This window comes from Ochotona princeps, chromosome 20 (genome assembly GCF_030435755.1).
Source record: "Ochotona princeps isolate mOchPri1 chromosome 20, mOchPri1.hap1, whole genome shotgun sequence".
NCBI lineage: Eukaryota > Metazoa > Chordata > Mammalia > Lagomorpha > Ochotonidae > Ochotona > Ochotona princeps.
Window position 1 is genome coordinate 30,003,524 of NC_080851.1, and position 16,806 is coordinate 30,020,329.

The window sequence follows — 16,806 nt, forward strand, 5'->3', positions numbered from 1 at the left end:
ACCACTCCAGGCAAAGGAGGGAAACAATATGCTTGGTACCATAATATGTGTATTGTTCATTCTCTGTGCTACATTAGCTCAAAGTGGTATGAACATCAGTGAGACTGGTGGTGAATGCTCAGAACTGAAACCGAACCACCACAACATAAAAGCATGACCCAGCTTCTATCTGTCTCCCTAGCTTAAGGTTTCTTGGTCTGCCGTCTATCAAAAGGAGTTTACTGGGGCCTGGCACAGTGACCTAAAGGCAAATTCCTTGCCTTGCACATGCCGGGATCCCATATGGGCACTGGTTCGCATCCCTGGGACCCCACTTCCCATCCAACTCCCTGCTTGTGGCCTGGGAAAGCAGTCAAGGATGGTCCAAAGCCTTGGGACCCTGCACCCGCAAGGGACACCTGGAAGAGCTTCTGGTTCCTGGCTTCAGATTGGCTCAGCTCCAGCGTTGCAACTGCTTGGGGAGTGAATCATCGGATAAAAGATCTTCCTCTCTGTGTCTCCTCCTCTTTGTATATCTGACTTTCCAATAAGAATAAATAAATCTAAAAAAAATGGGGGGGAATTCACTGGCTTAGGGGAGTAAACCAGCTGGCCTTACAGAGTTTTAATTTCTGGACTCAGAGAGTCATTTGCTTCTCCAATAGACAAGTACCTGTTTGGCCAGTTTTGTCCTGGAGTAATTTGTGTAGAGGGAATTCCAGGTTTGGGCAGAATGTAACTATTGCCTTCATCTAACTCCCAAACCCCCTGGAGCCCGTCAGACCATCATAAATTCCCTAAAGAGCATGGCACCACTGACCCATCAAGAACTTGGACACAAGCTGATCTCTTAGGCCCAACCTCAGTCTATAAGAACCTTCGCCGCTAACTCCTCACAGAGCCCAGGTGTTGAGGAATAGCTGCCTGGCCCCTTGCTCTATGCTCTGCAATAAATGCCTACTTTCTTCCACCACCCCAATATAGGATACTGGCTTCGTGCTTGACAGGTGAGTGGACTCAGTTTGGGGGTTCTATAGCAATGCTTCCAACCAGTCTGGAGTGTTATGTGGCAACAGAACCTCAGGGTAGAGTCATGTTGACTCCTGAAGGCCTTATATAAGTGTCCCAACCCTGGCAAGTTATTCCTTGTCACACAAAAAATGTGCACGGATCTGTAGTAATAGCTCACAGCCCAGGGGTTACTCATCCCTCAGTAGATGCTTACAACCTGTGAGACCCTTCGTGCATAAAGTATCAGGATTTTTGGGTTTTGTCAGATTTAACCATGATCTGCAGCTCACCAAAGTTGAAAATCTTATTACACTTGGACAGAGGAACCTTACTGGTCTTTGATTCCAGGCACCAAATTAGAATGGTTTGAAAGATGCATGAGGACCCAAGAAGAGCTTCAAGAAAACAAACAGAAAAATCCACAAAATCCCAATGATCTTGCTCAACCATATGGGGGTGAGAAGAGGGAGCCATCCGTAAAGGAGCCATGGGAGAGTTTCTGAGCAAAGATACTCATTTTAGAGGTTTCCTGCCAGCCCCAGTGCTGTAGCCTAACGGCTAAAGTCCTCACCTTACATGCACTGGGATCCCACATGGGCGTTGGTTCTAATCCCAGCAGCCCTGCTTCCCATCCAGCTCCCTGCTTGTGGCCTGGGAAAGCAGTTGAGGATGACCCAAAACCTTGGGACCCTGCACCTGCATGGGAGACCTTGAGGTACTCCTGGCTCCTGGCTTCAGATCAGCTCTGCTCTAGCAATTGCAGCCGCTTGGGGAGTGAATCATCAGATGGAAGATCTTCCTCTGTCTCTCCTCCTCTCTGTACATCTGCCTTTCCAATAAAAATAAATCTTAGAAAGAACATTTCCTGCGTACTAGACCATACTTTGGGAATGGATGGTTATAGAATGTTTCCTGTTAAAGATCTTCCATATCCCAAATGAAGGGCAAGACCCCTTGAGGCGGTCCCACTTGGATTACATGAACTCATGAACTGCTTCCAGGATCTCAAAGTGTGAGAGATGTTGCATCCCAGAGTACCTGGGGTTACGAGGTGATGGTTCAAGCAGCTGGGTCGCTGTCACCCACACAGAAGGCCCCAGATCAAATTCCTAATTTTATCCTTGGACCAGCCTTTGCTGGTGTGGACACTGAAGAATGAACCCCCAGACAGGAGTTTTCTGTCACTCTGACTTTGAAAAAAAGGAACAAAATATTTTTAAAAAGAAGGTCAATCAGGCCAGAAGATGTTTGTAATAGCTACTGTTGTTATGACGAACCTACAGTTATGTATCATTTTTTGTGGTTGAGAAAGTTCAAAGCAAGACTTGGAGCTGGTGTTGAAAGTCTAACTACTGGACAGTGGCAGAACCCAGACTGAAGTCCATGTTTCTCCCCCTTTCCATCCTAAAATGTGAATATTTTGGATAGATGACAATATCATGCTACTCTGAACCCTGTTATATATGTACCACTTATTAAGGTTTCAAGAACTTTCCTAACTTCAAACATCAATCATTTTAGTTTCAAACCTATTGGAGGGGCCAGAGTTGCAGCAAAGCATGTGTTACTCCTGGAGAGCCCAGCCTGGCTATCTACTTCTAGTCCAGCTCCCTGCTAATGCCCTGCTAATGCAACAGAGGATAGCCCTGTTGGGGGCCTTCCACCCTTGGAGGAGACCTGGATGAACTCCCGGTTCCTAACTTCAGCCTGCTCCTACTCTGGCTGTTTTGGTCTTTTGGGGAGTGAACCAGCAGGTGGAAAACTCTCTTTTGATCTCTCTCTGTCTCTTCCTCTCTCTTTCTCTGTAACTTTTACTCTCCAATAAGTACATAAATCTCAACAAAGAAAAAAATCTAATGGATTAAATTAATTAGGAAAATGTTGATGATAAGTAACAAGATTCCCAGCTAAATACAGCTTAAACAATAGGGGTCCATTATCTTACTTTTTTTTTTTTAAGGACAAAGATTGAAGGTCCCAGCAAACTTAATTATGTTTGATCTCTTACTAAATTAGGGTTCAGTTTTCTTGGTTTTTTTTCCTCTCCTTGTCACAAAATAGCTACCACTGCTCCAAACATTACACCCTAAACTGACACTCTGATGAAAGGAAAAAAGACCTCTTTTCACGCAAGTCTTTTTTTTTTTTAAATCAGGGAAGAAAAGTCTTTTCCATAATTCTCAGCCCATTTTGCTATAGGATTAATTCACCTTCCCTGAGTCACATTCTCATCCTTTAATCAGTGACGGGAAAAGAGAAATGAGGTTACTAGGATTGGCTAAGATGAGCTATGATTCACCCCTAGGAGCAGAATCTACCTTCCCTGGGCATATTGCTACAGGCTGCATGAGTGAACTTGGCATTCTAACAGGAAGGCAGAAGGGTACAGTGGCAGTTGCCGTCCTTGTTGGCCACAGGGATCTGTGCCAAAGCTTTGGAACAGCGGCCTTACAGGCAGTGCTGAGTCACTGTGCCCGTCTGGCAGGGTGAGGCTGCTCCTTGGTAACAGCTGCCCCGCCGTCCCTGCCCCAGAGCTCACTGCCCACACAGCTGGGCTCAGGTGTTTGCCTTTGCTCTTGTGCAGAGTAACTGCCATTCTCTAGTACATCGTGCAAAGCATGTTAGTGCTCCAGATTCTTATACCCTTGTCCTGTTGTGTGTGTGTGTGTGTGTGTGTGAGAGAGAGAGAGAGAGAGAGAGAGAGAGAGAGAGAGAGAGAGAGGCTTCCCCTCTGCCAGTTCATTCCCCAAATTTTCTCAACAGTTGGGGGCTGGACCAGATCAAAGCCAGGAGCTCAGAACTCAGTTTGGGTCTTCCACATGGGTGGTAGAGACCCCAGGTGATGGAGCCACTGTGGCTGCTGTTTCCCAGGGTACTCATTGGCAGGAGACTGGAACAAGCAGCAGAGCCTGGATTTGAACTCTGATATGGGATATAGACACCCCACGCAACATCTGATCTGCTGTGCCAAATGCCCACTCCCCAGATGTTCCTGAAGAAATAATAAGTCATCTTTTACATGACTGAAAGTGTTAGTTCCTCCCTTTGGGAACTGTGGAAAAGTAAACAACCTAAGATGGCCAGCACTCTCGTCATCATTTTTTAATGTTTCGGGTATAACAGAAACACAGGTATATAATAATATGAATGAGCCCTCCCACCTATTGCATGATGATAGCCACTGGGCTGTAGTATCTATACTCATAAACAATTTTAAACCTCCCAAGGGTTACATGATATAGAGCTGTATAGCCCCATCTCACCGATGAGGGAACTGACAGATGTTGTGGTCTTGCCCAGTTGCACACAGCTGGGAGCTGGAATTTAATCCCTGCTAGGTGACTCAGTATGTGGCCCCTTGCTCCAGGTGTGGTCCCCTGCTCCTGCTGCAGGTGAAAAAGAGCCATGAGAAGAGATGTTTTCTAATGGTGGAAACCGATCATCATGAGAGAGGCTTGCAGAATTTTTTCTGAGATGACAAATCTCCAGCTGCAGCTTTAGAAAAGCGTGAGTGTATTTGTCAAGGCCCCCTGGGCTCAGAGCTCAGTGACCATACCCTAGATGTGTGACCTTAACCAAGCGATCTCAGCTACCCCTGCCCTAACTGTACCTGCTTCACAGAGCTCTGTTAGTGGGTATAAAGCACTCAGACCTCGTCTAACCATGAGTCATGGTGAGGCTGTGGAAATAAAACAAGCCTGAAGTCCAATGGTCTTGTTTTAAACCCTGACTGTGTTACTGACCAGCTAAGCCATGTATCCTGGGCCAAAATGCTAGGCTCAGGATGGACATTGGTGATGTAGTAAATTAAGCTAGCACTTGGGATAGGCGCAACCCATATTACAGTGCCTGGAATATTTCTGCTAACACACCCGGGAAAACAGTGGGGGATGGCCCAAGTACTTGGGTTCTTGCCACCCACGTTGGAAACCTGAGTGGAGTGCCCAGCTGCTGGCTTCACTGATACCCAGGCCTGGGCTTTGCAGACGTTTAGGGAATAAGCAAGCAGATGATGATCTCTCTCTCTCTCTCTCTCTCTCTCTCTCTCTATTTCCTTTCTATCACTCTGCAAATAAATAAACAATAAAACTAAAAAAAAAAAAGCTAAATTCTCTTTGCCTGATATATGGCTTATGTTAATAAATGCTTTTTAAAAATCTAAGGCCTGTTTTTGGAGCCCGCACTATGGCAAACGGAGTTAAGACACTGATTACAATGCTCACACCCCATTTAGGTACTTATTCAAGTCTCTGCTCATCCATGACCAGTCCAGCTCCCTGCTGATGTGTTTGGGAAGGCAGTGAAGGATGGTTCAGGTGCTTGGGCCCCTGCACCCACACTGGAGATCTGGAAGGAGCTCCACGTTCAGCTCAACGCAGTGCTGGCCAATGTAGCTGTCAAGAGAGTGAGCCAGAAATGAGAAGATCCCGCTTTCTGTGTCTCTCCCTCTCTGTTCTTAACTCTGCCTTTAACAACTATTAAAATGGCCATTCCTGTGCTGGTGCGGCCGGAGGGGCTGGGAGTGCAGGTTTGCAGGGGCCAGGGCAGTAACACCAGCAGGCGGCTGCAGGACCTGGAGGCCCAAGTACAGGCAGGTGGAGCCAGTCTGGTGATTTCCCCAGATGCTTGGACCCTGATTCATTCCCCAAGTAACTGCAACGGCCGGTGCTGCACCAATCCAAAGCCAGGAGCAAGGAACTTCCTCCAGGTGTCCCATGTGGATGCAGGGTCCCCAGGGCTTTGGGTCGTCCTCGACTGCTTTCCCACAAGCAGGGAGCTGGCTGGGATTTGAACCGGCGCCCATACGGGATCCTGGTGAGTTTAAGGCAAGGACTTTAGCCACTAGGCCACATGCCTGGCCCAATTGTGTTATTCTTAAAACATTTAAATCAGTCCCAACAATGTTATTCCTATTTGGACTCAGCTTATTTATTTGTTTATTTATTTTTTGAAAGGCAGAGTTACAGGGCAAAGATGAGACAGAGAGAGAGCTCTTTCATGTCCTAGTTTATTCCCCAAATGGCCAATGTGGCCGGATTTGGAGCCAAGAACCAGTAGCTTATTGTGGAGCTCCCATGCAGGTATGGGGTCCTAAGAACTAGAGCCATCTTTGTTTCTCCAGGCCACAAGCAGGGAGCTTGATGGAACAGCTAGGATTTGAACCGGAGTCCATATGGGATTCCAGAGCCCCAGGTGAAGGATTAGCCTGCTACTCCATCTGGCCGGCTTTGACTTCAAGATTTATTTTAAAAGGTTAGGCGATGAACCATTGGAATCACGATCAGTCAACACCTTTCTGGAGCATTTCCAATGTGAGAATCATGACACTGGCACCGGAGATACAGACCTCAAGAAGACCTGAGCTCAGTTTCCAAGAAGTTGGGGCTCGTGTCACTCATGCTATCAGCTGGTAATCAGAGAGGACACTCAAAAGCTGCCCTGTCATCTAGATAATCCCCAAGTGCTCAGTCCTATCTGTGCCACTAGATGTCATGGTAATGTAGGCCAACTAACCTGATCAGCTAAGCTGAAGACAGAGTTGAGAAATTGTTTTCCTTCTCTCTTCAGTACGTGATGTACACATTAAAAAGACATCAGAGAGGCCAACATTCTGGTGTAGCAGGTAAAGTTGCCGCCTATAATGCTGGCATCCTCTATGAGTACTGGTTCAAGTCCAGGCTGTTCCATTTCTTATCCAACGCTATGCTAGAGCACCTGGGAAAACAACAGAAGTTGGTGTGGGTCCTTACCTCGTACTTAGCAGACACAGTTGGGGTTCCTAGTTTCTGGTTTTGGCCTACCCCAGCCCAGCCCCAGGTATTACAGGCATCTGGTGAGTAAAGCAGTCTTCTATTCTCTCTGAAACTTTGCCTTTCAAATAAATACATTAATTTAAAAAAATGTAAAAAAGCATCATATAGATTTTCCCCTAGTGACATTCACAAAGTTGCTATGAGTACAAAATTATAGACATTTTGAAAGTTAAAGGAGATTTAAAAGTTCACTAAAAATACCTCTGAAAAAAGAGTATTCATAGCAAACAATATTCTAATCCTATATATAACATAATACACAACTGGAGACTTCAAACCATTAACGTGATTTTGAGGTTAATTGATGCCTTCATGTTTAAAAGAAATGCTAACAACCATTACTTATTCTTAATAGCATCTTGTGAAACCAGTAGGGTTAGTTGAACACTTTTAAAGTTTCAATTTTAGCCTATATGACAGTTTGTTCCAGAGGGTATTTTATTCTAAAACAAGAAGAATTTGGCTCATGAAAAGAAGAACTAAAAATCAAAAGTCTTGCTTTAAATTTTAAAGTGATCCTTCTTTCAATCTTTAGATTATGTGAATGCTTAAGATTTTTCTAAGTGTTGTATTGAAATGGGGAATACAGAGATGAATATATTATATATACCCATCTATAAGGCAGCCCTATTCTAGTGAGAGTCAGTTAATAGATGTTCTTCTGATTAGTCCTGAGCGCCTGAGAAGCCAACGAAAGCTTCTCACCGATAATGGCACCATGTGATATTGGCATTTAGAGCATCTTCTTTAACCCTAAGGGGCTGGTCTTCGGGGTCCAGGTACTCGCTCAGAGAACATGTCTAACTCACTGTATGGTCTCCATATTCCGAAGAGACTTCTTCAGTGCAAACTTCTTTTGATCGAAAGTCACTGTGAAGGAATCTTTTAGTTTTGAATGCTCAAGAAGTGTGGGGTGAAAAGCTGTCTAATTTGGGCTAAGAAGAGTGGCAAAGGAAACTCATTTTATGATGCCGATGTTAGTTTAATATTGAAACCAAACAAAACCACTTCAAGAAAACTATAGACAAATATTCTGCAAAGATATAACTCAAAAATTCCCAACAAAGTATCAGAAAATCAGATATAGGCATTTGAAAGGACTTCAAAAGGCTTATGGAAAAACATATCACCAAAAAATAATTGAACATGGACTCAAATTTTTTTGCACCCAAATAAATTTTTTTTTCATTCCATTTTTCACAGACTTTTTGAGATACTCACATAAATAAAAGGGATCATGCATCACAAACAAATGGGGTTTATTTCAAGGTAAGATGGATCACTTGACTCTGAATCATTGTCATTTTCTATATTAGGCTAAAGGAAAATATCTGATCACCTCAATAAATGTGGAGAAAGCATTCAGCAAAATTCAGTATATACTCAGGATAAAAAATTCTGAGCAGAATAGAAATAGAAAGAAATTTCCTCTACTTAATAAAGGATGGTAATGAACAATGTATGGCTAGCATCATATTCAGTGGTTTGCTAGCCAAATACTGTAGACAGAGTGATTTAATGAACAGACCTTTACTTGCCTCAGCTGTGGAGTCTGGGAAGCCCCAGTCCTAGTACATTGGGTGTGCAGTGAAGGTACTCTTCTTGATGAGGAATGGTTGTCTTCCTGAGGAGGAACAGGTGTCTTCCTATTGCACTCAACCAGGAGGTCAGTAAAAGATTGCTTTCCCTTAAGGCCAGGAACAAGGAAGACTGGTCTGCTTTTTTAAATTACTGTTCTCACCTTACCAGAGATCACAGACAATGCAATAAGGGTAGAGAAACAAAAAACCAAATAGGTGTAAAAAGAGAAATTGAAGTGTCTTTTAACAGAGGATGTGATTTTCTGATCAGGGAATCCCAAAGAATCTACAAAATAGCTTTCGCAATTATTATGTGAGTTGAGCAAGTTTGCAAGTTACCGGCTCACTACACAAAACTCAATTATGTTTCTGTGAATTAGCAATGAATGGTTGAAAATGAAAACAACAAAATCCTGTTATAAAATGCCACTGAAAACATTAATGTGTAAGTTTTGTATGTTGGGAACTATAAGGCATTGATCACAGAGTCAAGATTTCTCCAGAGAAAGAAGTTAACTGTGTCCATGGATTGGAAGGTTCAGTACTGTTACAGTGCCAAGTTCTCTCAAGTTGATTATGGGTTCAGCACAATCCCAGTAAAGATCTCAGCAGACTTTTCCTATTATAGAAATCCCAAAGAATATTCTAAATTTACATGAAAAAAAAACCAAAGGCTAGTTAACACAATACTACAAAAGGAGGCTAAAATACAGGAATAGTCAAAACAATTATGAAAAATAAGTGAAAGAACTTGGAAAACCATATTACTACCTGACTTCAAAACTTACAAGCTCCAGTAGATAAACACAGATGAATGGAGCAAAAGTGGCCAAACTATGTTCCGTAGGACTAATCTGGCCTGCTGTTTGCTTCTGTAAATAAAGTGTTGCTGCAGTCCAGCCACACTCGTTTGTTTGCGTATCATCCATGATTGCTGCTGTGCTATGATAGCACAGTTAAGTAACTGTGACAGAAGCCATATGGCTTGCAAAGCCTGAAATCTTTATCTGTCCCTTTGCATGGAAAGGTAGCTAACCCCTAAGATAGCAGCAAGCCAAAACAACATCTATCTTGTCAATTGATTTTTAGCAAACGTGCTAAGATAATTCAACAGAGAAAGCAGAGACTTTAAACAAAGCTATTGGGACAACTGAATATCCGTGTGCAAGAAACATGATCCTTGAATCATATCCTGGACTACATTAAAAATATAATTAAAAATAGACCATAGACCAAAGTGTGGTAATGAAAAGTATAAAGCTGCTAGAGAGGGCCCGGCATGATAGTTTATGGCTAAAACCTCACCTTACAAACACAGGGATCCCATATGGGTCCTGGTTTGTATCCTGGCTGCTCCACTTTCCTTCCAGCTCCCTGCTTGTGACCTGGGAAAGCAGTCAAGGATGGGCCAATGCCTTGGGACCCTGCACTCATGAGGGAGACCCAGAAAAAGCTCCAGGCTTCTGGCTTCGGATCGGTTCAGTTCCAGCTCTGGGGCCATTTGGGGAGTGAACCAGTGAATGGAAGATCTTCTTTCTGTCTCTCCTTTCTGTAAATGTGACTTTCCAATAAAAATTAATCTTTAAAACAAACAAAAAAACCTCTCCCTGTGTGTGACTCTGCCTTTCGAAATAAAAATAAATCTTTTTAAAACAGATAAATATTCTAATAAAAGCTAACCATAATAAGATTATTACATCTAAAGAAGTAGGCAATAAAATCTGTAACATCATCATATTAACAAGTCAGTGTTCGTAATTTCCTTCACATCCTTTTTTATTTGAAAATTGGTAAAAATTGGTTTTTGTTTATTTAAACACTGAGAAATAGAAAGAGATAGCTCCCAGGCACTTGTTCACTCCTCCAGGACCTGTAATAGCCAGGCGTAGAGCTGGATGCTGGGAAATCAAGAGAGAGAGATGGAGAGAGACAGATCAGTCTTCAGTACACTGGTTTACTCTCCAAGCAGCCATAACCACCAGGGCTGGCATAGGTTAAAACCAGGAGCACAGAACACCATCTGAATCTCCCGTGTGGGTGGCAGAGACTCAAGCACCTGGGCTATCACCTGTTTTCCCAGAGGTATTAGCAGGAAATAGATACTGGCATCACAGGTGGTGCCTTGCCTCACTGCCCCACAATTCTGGCCTTGACAAATGGCATTTGTTAGGCTTCCTTTGCTACTTGCATCAAAAACAAGTCAAAGAATGTGAATGTGGATCTAGCACATTGACATGTCACACAATGAAAAAATATATATGAAGAACTATGTTTATTTAGTTCCTACCCAACATTACACTCAAAGTCTGTGCGATTAGAGTCCAGCTAATGGTGTTCCAGTGTTTGATGGCAGGAAGCTGTCTCTCCTTTGTCTGCTTTCCTAACTCCCCAGAAGTGAAGGCTTCTATTTCCTGCAAATCCCAAATAATTCAGGCCAAGTCTCACCCAAGTGTATTCCCCAAAAACTGCTCATTCTTTGCCTTGCACATCCATTCCTCTCCACAAGGACAAACTAACATCAAAGGCAGGCTTGTGGGTTCAGAACTCAGTAAGTTACAGGGAAGAATCTCATGTGTATTTGTTGTGATCTTGTTCAAACTGGCTGGTTTCTCAAAGCATCAGTTCACTGACCTGTAAACCAATGAGGCTAACTACTGTTTTTCAAACTTACAGAACAATTTATTTGCATAGGATACAAGGCAACTACCACATTCCATGCTGTTGACTAGCATCTCACCCAAGTTCCCGTCTGTGTGATGAGATTAATCCTTGCCCCAAACCCTCAGTGGAGACAGGGAAACAGCCTAAGGTTAGGACAGCATACTGGGTAGTTGGCTTCATTCTTCTGGTCACTAGAAAAGACTCTGCTCAGTGTGATACCATGGTGTAGTAGGTTAGATCTCTCTCAGTGGTGCCAGCATCCCATATTTGCACTGGTTTGAGTCCCCACTGCGCCACTTCTGATTCTGCTTCCTGCTAATGTGTCTGGGAAAGCAACAGATGGCCCCTGCACCCATGTGGGAGTTCCTGGCTCCTTTGAGGCCATTTGGGGAATGAACCAGCAGATGGAAAAGCTCTATATTTCTCTCTCTCTTTTTCCTTCTCTATTTATAAATCTGTCTTTCAAACAAAAATAAATAAATATTTTTTAAAAGAAAAGCTTCTGCTCAGGATTATTCACTCCAAGAACTGCAAGACAATCTTCCAAATGTCTGTAGTGAGTGATGTTTCGTGGTGCAGCACTGGTCTAGTGGAGGTGGATCCAGAATCTCTTGGGAGGGGTTACTGGTTGCAGGAGTTCAGGGGATTGTTCCGGGGGATCTTCCCGTTGCTTGGAAAATCAGCCTCCTCTTGGCAGACAGCGAAATGATGAGATGCTCCAAGCTTGGGGAATTTCACAGTGGTGTTCTGGGAAGCCCTGGGTTTTGGCAATGATGAAGAATGGACCAGAGGTCAGGAGAGGGCAAGAGACTGTCCCCATTCCACTTCAGCTCTGTCAGTTTTGCTCAGTTCAGGTCGTTTGTTTAATCTAAAGGCAATATCATTTGGAAGGAGAACAAAGAGTTATACTAACACACACACACACACACACACGCCAAACACTGTCTTAGACTTTTCTGCACATGGGGAAGTTGAAAAGAGAGCTCATGGGGAGAGAGAGCAGGCAGGCAGCAAATGGCAAGCCCTTGAACTTGTGTATAGTTCAATACTAGTAGTAATGATTTCCAATGAAGATGAAAATCTATGTGTTTGAATGTGGCTGGTAGAACCTTCTGGTCGAACCTTCTGGATGAGTAAATCTCAATTCAACCTGCACAGTGCCTGAACTTGGGAGCTTTAAGCAAATACTGGTGCCTAAATTTAACACCGCAGGTTCTGAGGATCCTTGATTGTGAATGCAGCTCAGGGTGCTAGTCACTAAAAACATGCATCCATGCAGCAGCATCAGAATAACTGCATGTTATACAAGTATGCATTTATAATAAATACATTTTTATAGCATATGGAGAGATTTGGCTCAGTTATAGAGTTGAATTATTGATAATGACTATACATAGCATTAGTTTTGGACATTTTCCTCAATTTTATGTTCTCCTTTGTCAGCATACAAGAAACATGACCATAGTCTTTGCTGGCATTGTATAGGCAAAGAAAAACCATAAAACAAACTTTTATGGTTTTGCATTTTTTGTATCAACCAGCAAAATAGCATATATTCATTTTCATGACCTGTTACTGCCTCTTGCTTATAAGAAAAGTGCTTTTAGAAGATTGTGCCCAGAATGAATTATCTGATGTCAGACACTTGCTTCAAAATCTGACTACAAGGAGTATTAGTCAAGACCCAGGAAAGCACAAGACCATAAGGTCTACTCTGCTTGAATACTGTTGCAAGGAAGTATAAACATTAAATCACTCCAGACACCATTTATTGTAAATGGACTCCAAAGTATCTATTATTCTTCACAATGACAACATGAAATAGTCCACAGCCAACTAGAATGTTAAAATTTAAAGCGAACATGCTTTACTTTCCTTGACAAGCATCTTACTTACCTTGAAGAGAATGTTTATAACTTTTCACCAATAGAAATGATGTGATGTCACAGCCACAGTCCTTCAAGATTCCTGGGCTCAAATTGAGACATTCTTACAAACCATACCCTTCTAGGTCCATACAATAAAAATTATTTTATTCCTGAAGCAGGTGCTGTAGAGACATCATTCTTTCTTGGGAGACCTGGAATCTCTTGCCCTGGAGCAAATAGCTTTCTGAAACTCCATTGAATGCAGGTTTCACTGCAGTGGTGTCCAGGAAAGCAAAGAGCAGGCTCCTTACCCTACACAGGCTGTGTTACTCAGAAACTGACACAGATTATGAGGAATACTTCTGGGATTTTGAAATGCTCTCTCAGATTCAAATGTAGACCTTGCAATTCCACTTGAAAGAACACTTAGGAAGACATGGCTAGGAGAAATGTGAGGAGATCAATGATAGGTGCTAGAATTGTCCTTGTCTAGATAAGTTTCTCTGCATTTAAAAAATATATATTTATTTTATTTTTGCTTGAACTGCAGAGAGGAGGAGATACAAACAGTAAAATTTTCCATCTGCTGGTTCACTCTGCGAATGACCGCAGTGGCTAGGGCTGAGGCAATCCAAAGGCAGGGTCTAGGAACCAGAAGCTTCTTCCGGGTCTCCCAATGGGTGCAGGGGTTGAAGGACTTGGACCATCCTCTGCTGCTTTCCCAGGCCACAAGCTGAAAGCTGGATCGGAAGTGAAGCAGCCAGGACTGGAACCAGCACCCATATGGAATGTTGGTCCTGTATGCAGAAGCTTAGCTTTCAATGCCATGGCACTGGCCCCCTATCTGTATTCCTGTGTTGAGAAAAGTCTAACCAAGAAGTCACAGACAGAATTTTTCCATTGCTGTTGGCATTTGATGAGGTCATTCATGAATGGAAATATTTATTTTTGGAAATAAATAAATGTTCCAAAATATTTCTCCCTCGTCTAGCAAATAATATTTCCCATGAGGCAATAGGCAGGGGAGGAAATGAATGCTTATTGAATGCTTATTTTAGTGCAGGCGCTTTGCCAAGCACTTCAAAATTGTGTTTATTTATTTGTTTGAGAGAGAGAGAAAGGAGAGCGGGAGAGATCAACAGGGGTTACATTTCCAAATGCCTCCGATAGCTGGGGCTTGGACCAGGCTGAAGGTGGGAACCAGGAACTCAATCCACAGCTCCTGCTTGGGCAGCAGGAATCTGGTGACTTGAGCCGTCTCACAGAGTCTGCATCAGCATGGCACGGAGCCAGCCTCTGCTCTCCCATGTGGAACCTGCACATCTTCTAAGCACTTTTATGCACATTAACCGCTTTAATCTTTATGCAGGCATTGTGTCTTCTAATTCTTGTAAATGCATGTTCTACAGGTTAAAAATTAAAGTTGAAGAAAATTGAAGTACCTTTCCTAAAATCATTGATCAAGAGAGTGGCAAACAAGATTCCAATGGTAGCTGAAATTCAAAGTCCACATTCTTTTCCTTACGCTAATCAGTCTTTTTTCCTGAATGAGATAAACCACAGGAGACCAACCAAATGAATGACAGAGGCAAGATTTAGACAGGGGTCAGGGAGAGCAGGGCAGAGTGATATCCTGGCTGGGCTGGTTATGGGATCCAACAGAGCTGAATCTCAAACTCTTCACTCAGCCACCCACTGAGTGCAGCCATACACTTCATGCGGAGTGGGGAATATTTTAAATCTTATATAGCAGAGTGTCAACCTCCTTGGCATTGCATGGCACATATAAGCTGGCTACAACTGTTTCATGTTTATGATTATAAAGACTCTTTTCCAGAAGTGAAAACTGTAGGTGAACGTCTCCTGGTCACAGGGCCAATCAGCGACAACAGTGGCCCTGGAATTCAGCTCTTAGAGTGTTGCTATCTCCTCACTGTCTATCTAAGACATTGGCCTTCTCAAGGAGATTTCTTAGTGGTCATCGAGTTTGTTTTTTTTTAATTTCCTTTATTTTATTAATTACATTGCATTATGTGACACAGTGTTATAGGCACTGGGATTCCCCCTACCCCTCCCCAAGCCCTCTCCCCATGGTGGATTCCTTCACCTTGTTGCATTATCACAGTTCAAATTCAGTTGAGATTCTTTCATTGAAAGTATTTACCAAGCATAAAGTCCAGCATTTTATTGTCCTGGTAAGTTCAATGGTTTCTTGGAGAGACCATCTCAGGTCTGAAGGTAGAGCCGGCAGAGTATCATCCCAATCAATTAAAAGCCCCAACATAACATCAGCAACAATTTACGTTATGGTATTAATTGACATGGTATTGATTAACCAATATGTTAAAAGAAAAATGCAGGTTCTTAACCACATCCTGTGACTTCTTCATAGACATTTCAATTTTGGTTTATATACTACCGGGTTCTATACACCTTAAAATGGGTATAGATCACTATTCAACTGTCTCTTGTCTGTTTTCATTTTAGTATTTAGCTGTTTATAGTGTTGAAGCATGATTTTGCTTAACCCGGTTGTTTTTCAGGTGGTCTGAACTGGCTTATAACTCTAACGAGACATGTGTCAACAGTTCAGGTGCAGAACATTTTTAGGAGGGGTGTGCAGAGAAACCTCAGTACCCCCAGTGAGGAGTAACTAATCTTTGTGTCCCACCTAGTGAGGTATGAGTGAATCCACGTTGACCATTTCCTGCCTGATAGTGGTCATCGAGTTTTGGCAAATGTTGTAGGGCGGCACATCGGCAGCCAGTGTCTTTCTTGAAAAACCCAAGACATGAGCAATGTCAGGAGCTCAACAGGCACTCACTTCCTCTTCTTTCTTTTTCACGGGAACTTGGTTTGGTCCACGTGTCTGCTCCTCCATCCCCAAGAATTGCATCCTGTTTTGTTTAAGACCATCTTTCCTCACCTTCCAAATACCTGGGGGACTTGCCAAAACCCATTTGTAGTATCTCTGAGCAGATTTAGGGGGAGGCCTGAGAGCCCACACGTCAAGCAGGTTTTCAAGTTTGAAGCAGTTTGAGCTGCCAATCTGGGGGACCACACTTGGAGAACTGCTGTCTGGGGGCCTCAAGGTGTGATGTAGGAGCGGAGCGCATTGATCCAGTCGGATTGAAGGCAAGGCTTCAGATTCCTTGGTTGCAGGATTGACCCTGTTGAGGATGAGCCCTATTCTTCCAGCGTTTGCTGGTGGCCCTCTCATTGTCCCTAAGAGAAAACCGACCTCTTGCGGAGCAGAAAGTCAGAGCACAAGCCTTTGTCAACCTCCCTGGGCCACTGACACAGCCATGCTGGGAATCTGATCTTCCCCTGCACTTGCTGATATGTGGTGTGTGATGCTGTGTAGGTTTCTTTGTCCTTTAGCTAGTGCAAGTGAAACTTTGTGCTATTTCAGCCACACTTAGCTACCTTAAGTCAGATAAATTCCGAAGACTCACTACAATGAAAGTAAATGTATCTTCATTTATTATGCCAGCTTTCTCTCTTTTAAATCCCTGGTGGCCTTATCTTTCATTAATGTGACAATGCGTATGTAAAATGCCAATCTATTTCTGCACTTTGAATTACAGAAAGCATTTGATAAAAACACCGCCCTATTTTCAATGCTTTCTTAATGTAGGCAGGAAAAACAGTTATCTTTCAAGAGATTCAAGGCGATTAGTTAGTAGTTGTCAGTGAGACACACACTCCAGTACATTACTAAATTAGGAAACACTTGAAATTCTTAAGACAAGATACATTCCTTCTAAGGAAGTCGAGCCACATAATGTTAACAATTGCTGGCTTGTGAAAGCATCAGTTCTGTGTTATAAGTCCAGATAGAAGCGAAAGTGAAATTAATAAACTTCAACTTCTGCTTGATTTTATATTGTTACT